The 7,547-nt window shown below is 41.6% G+C and overlaps 1 pseudogene; it reads right to left on the reverse strand.

Moving 5' to 3' along the window:
- Positions 1-544: 544 nt before the first annotated feature.
- Positions 545-598, reverse strand: LOC112438965 (U7 small nuclear RNA; annotated as a pseudogene).
- Between the last annotated feature and the right edge of the window lie 6,949 nt (positions 599-7,547).

Raw genomic sequence — 7,547 nt, forward strand, 5'->3', positions numbered from 1 at the left:
AGAATATGTTCTGAGAAATGCATTGTTAAGCAATTTCATCGTAGTGCAAACATCTTAGACTGCACTTACGCAAACCTAGATGGTATAGCCTACTACACATCCAGGTGATAGGGGATAGACTATCACTCCTAGGTTACAAACCTGTACAGCATGTTACTGTACTGAATACTGTACGCAACTGTAACACAATGGTAAGTATTCGTGTATCTAGATGTATCTAAACACAGAAAAGGTACAATACAAATACAGTATTATAGTCTTATTTTGGGGGGTAGAGGTTGGAGTCTCACTCTGCTGCCCAAGCTGCAGTGCAGTGGCATGATCCCGGCTCACCGCAACCTCCGCCTCCTGAGTTCAAGCAATTCTCCTGCCTCAGCCTCCCGAGTAGCTGGGATTACAAGTGCCCACCACCACGCCTGGCTAATTTTTGTATTTTTAGTAGAGACAGGGTTTCACCATGTTGGCCAGGCTGGTCTCAAACTCCTGACCTCAAGGGATCCACCCACCTTGGCCTCACAAAGTGCTGGGAGTCTTTTCTTTTATTTTGGGCTTTCTGGCAAAAACCAAAAAGCCTGCTTCTAAAAGAGCTGTAACACTGCTATTACAGTCTTATGGAACCACTATTATATTTGGTCTATCATTGATCAAAATGTCATTATGTGACACCTAACTGTATTTCCCCATTATCTTTCAGGATGTCTGAAATATTATGATTCATTTGGTCTTGACAGCATGTATTTCTGGGAAAAGTGAAGCTAACTCTTTTCAGAATCTAGGGAGAAAAAATCATTATGTTCTTTCTTTATTTCTGTTACTAACACCTTACTTCAGACCACCATCATTTCTCACCTGGATTATGGCAACAGCCATCCGGCTGGTCTTCATGCTACCTTGGTTGGCTCCTTGCAGTCTGTTCTCCACATTACAGCCAGAATGATCTTCCCAAAATGCAGGTCTGATCATGTTACTCCCCTGCCTGAACGCTTTCAGGGGCTCCAGATTGCCTTCAGCGTGGTCTACACTAGTGTTTCTCACACATTAGGCAAAACCTTATATAACACACAATTTTCATCATTCCCCCACTCTCCTAAAAGTAAATTCATATAGAAATGTGTGGATAGGCCAGGCATTGTGGCTCACACCTGTAATCTTAATTCACTGGGAGGCTGAGACAGGAAGTTTGCTTGAGCCCAAGAGTTCGAGACCAGCCTGGGCAACACAGTGGGACCCTGTCTCTACCAAAAAAAAAAAAAAATACAAAAATTAGCTAGGCATGGTGGCACACAACTGGGGTCCCAAGTACTTGGAAGGGTGAGGTCGGAAGATTGCTCATGCCTGGGAGGTCAAGGCTGCAGTGAGCCTTGGTTAGACCACTGTGCTCCAGCCTGGACAATAACGCAAGACCTTGTCTCAAAAAAAAAAAAAAAAAAAAAAATTGCCCACAGGCATGAGTGAGGGGCCTAACCACACTCCCACACTCATATCTCTGTGAGCCTCATTAATTTCGCAGACCTCACAAAGCTCAGACTGCTCTGAGCCACTTTTCTTTGTTCACCCTGATTAGTTTGCCTTGGGCTTTAATCCTCATAAACTGCCTAAATACCCAACACTGTACATACAATGGTTTTTGTCAATAGGCTTTGTAGAAGCCACTTTCTCTGCCTGGAACTCTTTCTTTCCAGCTTTATCTGACTAACTCCTTCTCATTCAGGTCCCTCCTTAGAAATGCTTTCCTCGGGCAGTATGGCCATTTTCACGATATTGATTCTTTTTATCCATGAGCGTGGAATCTTCTTCCATTTGTTTGTGTTCTCTTTTATTTCATCGAACAGTGGTTTGTAGTTCTCCTTGAAGAGGTCCATCACATCCCTCATAAGTTGGATTCCTAGGTATTTTATTCTCTTTGAAGCAATTGTGAATGGGAGTAATTTATAGATTCAATGCCATCCCCATCAAGCCACCAATGACTTTCTTCACAGAATTGGAAAAAACTACTTTAAAGTTCATATGGAACCAAAAAAGAGCCTGAATTGCCAAGACAATCCTAAGCAAAAAGAACAAAGCTGGAGGCATCAGGCTATCTGACTTCAAAGTATACTACAAAGCTACAGTAATCAAAGCAGCATGGTACTGGTACCAAAACAGAGATATAGACCAATGGAACAGAAAAGAGCCCTCAGAAATAAAACCACACATCTACAACCATCTGATCTTTGACAAACCTGACGAAAACAAGAAATGGGCGAAGGATTCCCTATTTAACAAATGGTGCTAGGAAAACTGGCTAGCCATACGTAGAAAGCTGAAACTGGATCCCTTCCTTACACTTTATACAAAAATTAATTCAAGATGGATTAAAGACTTAAATGTTAGACCTAAAACCATAAAACCCTAGAAGAAAACCTAGGCAATACCATTCAGGACATAGGCATGGGCAAGGACTTCATGACTAAAACACCAAAAGCAATGGCAACAAAAGCCAAAATTGACAAATGGGATCTAATTAAACTAAAGAGCTTCTGCACAGCAAAAGAAAATACCATCAGAGTGAACAGGCAACCTACAAAATGGGAGAAAATTTTTGCAATCTACTCATCTGACAAAGGGCTAATATCCAGAATCTACAAAGAACTTAAAGAAATTTACAAGAAAAAATCAAACAACCCCATCAAAAAGTGGGTGAAGAATATGAACAGACACTTCTCAAAAGAAGACATTTATGCAGCCAAAAGACACATGAAAAAATGCTCATCGTCACTGGCCATCAGAGAAATGCAAATCAAAACCACAGTGAGAAACCATCTCACACCAGTTGGAATGGCAATCATTAAAAAGTCAGGAAATAACAGGTGCTGGAGAGGATGTGGAAGAATAGGAACGCTTTTACACTGTTGGTGGGACTGTAAACTAGTTCAACCATTGTGGAAGACAGTGTGGCGATTCCTCAGGGATCTAGAACTAGAAATACCATTTGACCCAACAATCCCATTACTGGACATATACTCAAAGGACTATAAATCATGCTGCTATAAAGACACATGCACATGTATGTTTATTGTGGCACTATTCACAATAGCAAAGACTTGGAACCAACCCAAATGTCCATCAATGATAGACTGGATTAAGAAAATGTCGCACATATGCACCATGGAATACTATGCAGCCATAAAAAAGGATGAGTTCATGTCCTTTGTAGGGACATGGATGAAGCTGGAAACCATCATTCTGAGCAAACCATCGCAAGGACAGAAAACCAAACACTGCATGTTCTCACTCATAGGTGGGAATTGAACAATGAGAACACTTGCACACAGGGTGGGGAACATTACACACCAGGGCCTGATGTGGGGTGGGGGGAGGGGGAAGGGATAGCATTAGGAGATATACCTAACGTAAATGATGAGTTAATGGGTCCAGCACACCAACATGGCACATGTATACATATGTAACAAACCTGCGCATTGTGCACATGTACCCTAGAACTTAAAGTATAATAATAAAAAAAAAAGAAGAAGTGCTTTCCTCCAAGAAGCCTTCCCTGACACCAATGAGACATAACCTGCTGAACTTCCTCTGTTATAGCACATGTCACATTGTGTCTGCGCCCCTTACTGCTTTGGCCACCTCCTCCTAGAGGATGAGTTTCTTGAGGGCATAGAGTATGCTGTGGTCACTGTCACACACACAATGATTGGCACAGATCTGACCTTCATAATGAAAAAGAAAAGGAAGTTGGAGAGCTTCAGTGACTAATTTGGGTGAACTTGTTTATATTTCTACTGAAGGAAACTTTGGGAAAGGAAAACAATGAGGTTAGGAGAACTAAAGGTCAGTTATTATTTTTTAGAGACATTATTTTGCAAATGTATAAAAATGAAAAAAATACACATATTTTGAAAGTATTAAAATGGCCTTTCAGCTGGAACCGCCGTCTTCCAGTAATTCGCCAAAATAACGAACACAAAGGGAAAGAGGAGAGGCACTGGGTAGATATTCTCTAGGCCGTTTAGAAAACGTGGAGTTGTTCCTTCGGCCATGTATATGCGAATCTGTGGCAGGCCAACTCTCCCTGACAATTGCACAGACGGGGCTGCATGACAGTCACACAGACAGGCCTGCATAGCACTCCAGTTAGACAGACAGGTTTCCATAGCACTGCCTTAACATTGAGAAAATAGTTAAACCTAGGGAAATCAGTGCCCAGACATCAAAGCTAGAAATGAAACATATGGTCAGTAGGAGCCTTGCATGGGCTTCTCCCTAACCTGGAGCAAACCAAAATAATAGAGACAGTCATACATTCCTTGTGCCAGGAGTCCACGAAATCTGAGATGAGTCAAGGTAACAGAGGCAGCTGTTTGAATAGATTCATTGGAGAGTCTAAGGCAGCTCGCCAGGCCAAGCCGTAAAGGAGATAAGATAGAAATAATCACTCCAGTATCACAGTAGACAGGCCTTGAAGGTCCTGGGGCCCCCACAGTTTAATCAGACTTAGCAAGCATTTTTTGCCTCCGACCTTCTAATTGAAACAAAATTAGTTACCAATAGACTTAGGTGAATATTAGACTGGTCTTGGGCTCATAACCTCAACCTACATAAGCACTAAGAAAATTGTAACACTTTGAATTGGTCTGGTGGAATTATCTCGAGCCTTCTCCCTGTATCTGGTTACAGCAATAAATTCCCTTCTTTCCTAGTTTGTCTGCTTCTCATTATTGGCGGGCCTCGAGAAAACACAGCCGGACCCGGCTTGGTTCTGGGAACAAATCTGTAAGAAAGGTGATATTGTAGACATCAAGGGAGTGGGCACTCTTCAAATAGGAATGCCCCCCAAGTGTCACCATGGCTAAACTGGAAGAGCCTACAATGTTCCCCAGCATGCTGTTGGCATTGTTGTAAACAAACAAGTTAAGGGCAAGATTCCTGCCAAGAGAATTAACGTGGGTATTAAGCACTTTAAGCACTCTACAAGCTAAGAGAGTTTCCTGAAACGCATGAAGGAAAATGATCAGAAAAAGAAGGAAGCCAAAGAGAAAGTTACCTGGATTCAACTGAAGCACCAGTCAGCTCCACCCAGAGAAGACAATGTGAGAGAACCAATGGGAAGGAGCCTGAGTTGCTGGAACCACTTCCCTATGAATTCATGCATAATACATATATACACATATATGTGTGTGTACATATACATATATACATATGTGTGTATATATATGTATATATATGACCTCTGGACTCTTAAAAAAAAGTAATAAAATGTAAGAAACCTGGTAAATATGACCTCAGGTAGGTCATCAAGGTAAACATCAACAGTGAGAGGTTATGCTGGTAGTATGTACCCTTGATATGTGTGATGAAAATGGTACTCCACCGCTGTAGTTTTTGTAGGAGTGAAGGGAAAACTTCCTCTTCACCCTCTGAAGGTTCACTGAAAAATCAACTGACAAAGGGCAGATATTTTTTTCTTTTCCTGAGACAGGATTTCCCTCTGTCACCTAGGCTAGAGTACAGTGGTGTCATCATGGCTTACTGCAGCCTCAGCTTTCCAGGCTGAAGCCATGCTCCTACCTCAGCCTCCTGAGTAGCTGGGACCACAGGCAACACCACCATACCTGGCTAATTTTTAAAATATATATATTTTATAGAGATGAGGTCTCACTATCTTACCCAAAGTGGTCTCAAACTGCTGAGCTCAACGATCCTCCAGCCACCAGTTCTCAAAATTCTGGGATTACAGAAGTAAACCACTGTGCCGAGCAAGATTAATAGGGGAAATGGTGTGCAAATTTATTAACGTGTGCAGGGAAGAACCACAGAGCGTTTCCCAACTATGCAATGAACTACAGATGGTTATATGCCCTTCTTTTTAGGGGAAAGGGAGATGGGGAAGAGTGGATGATTTTAGGAGAGTAGTAAATGATATTTAGGGGAATTCAATGGGACCAAAGAACATACAATGGCCTGGGACAAAGTCTATTGGATCTGCTGAGAAAACAATGGTTTGTGACAAAAGTCTGTCCATCCAGGTGTGTTGACAGACTTCAGTCTTTCTTCCTGTGATTTGAGTTCAGTTAATAAAAACTCAGAGAAGGTACCAGAAGTAACTGTTTTCTTCTTTGGTGGGTCTGGACTTTAAGTAGATGAGGGAACTTCAGAGAACATCATCCCATGTTTACAGAGAGAAAAATAAGATTGAGAGCCAGGAGGCTGAGGGGAATTGCCGGGAAAGTCAGAGAGACCTTGAGGCTTTTTCTTCAATTCAGCATGTCAGAATGCCATATTTTGGAGTATTGGTTTCTGAGTCCCAACATTCTCGTCCTCTTAACCCATAAACCCAGTCTAATAATAAGAAAAACATTAGACAAATTCCAGTTGAAGAACATTCTACAAAATATCTGATGAGTAGTCTTCAAAACTATCAAGGTCATTAAAAACAAGAAAAGTCTGAGAAATTGCCATAGCCAAGAGTAGCCCAAAGAAACATAATGACTAAGGCCAGGCACGGTGGCACATGCTTATAATCCCAGCACTTTGGGAGGCCAAGGTACGCAGATCACCTGAGCTCATGAGTTCGAGACCAGCCTGGTCAACATGGTGAAACCCTATCTCTACTAAAAATACAAAAATTAGCTGGGTGTGGTGGCAGGCACCTGTAACCCCAGCTACTTGGGAGGCTGAGGCAGGAGAATCACTTGAACCCGGGAGGTGGAGGTTGCAGCAGTGAGCTGAGATCGTGACACTGCACTCCAGCCTGGACAACAGTGTGAGACTCTGTCTCAAAAAAAAAAAAAAAAGAAAGAAAGAAAGAAAGAAACATGATGACTAAATATAGTCTGGTATCCTAGATGGGGTTCTGAAACAGAAAAAGACATTAGGTAAAACCTGAAGAAATCTGAATAAAGTATGGACTTTTATTCATAATAATGTATCAATATTGGTTCATGAATTATAACAAATATACCAAGATGTAGAGAAGAACAGATTTCCTCACCCATTGCAAGGTTTATGGCTGAGACCTCTATAATAAAAGACAGATTAACAAGAGAAAAGCATAACAAAATTATTTAGTATAAGTTTTATGTGACATGAGAGCTTTCAGAAATGAGAAGACCCAGAAAAACTGTGTATTTTTATGATAGTCTGAAGTATGATTGGAAGACAAAAGGTATGATGGAATGGTAACAAACTGGGAGGAATTAGGCTCGTGTGTTCAGTTTCTTCTTGGCATCCCTGTTTGATATTTCTTCCCTGGGATACAGGGCAGGACAGCTGTTACATGACAGCCTTCTGGGGGAAAAGGAGGGAAAAGGCCAGAGAGTGACCCTCCAAGTTTTTATGGTCTGCTTCAGAGGAGAAAAAGGGTGAAGGAAATTCTAGTTTTTATGGCTTGCTTTAGGGGAGAAAGGCACAAGAGAAGGTCAAAGAGACCCTCCTGCTTCTGCTATCTTCTCAGTTTTCAAACTACCCTATTTCTGGACATTATGTTCTGAGCCCCAACAATGCTAATGCTAATAATAGAGGAAACTGGCTACAGGATGTATGTGAACTCA

This window comes from Pan paniscus, chromosome 12 (genome assembly GCF_029289425.2).
Source record: "Pan paniscus chromosome 12, NHGRI_mPanPan1-v2.0_pri, whole genome shotgun sequence".
Taxonomy (NCBI): Eukaryota; Metazoa; Chordata; class Mammalia; order Primates; family Hominidae; genus Pan; species Pan paniscus.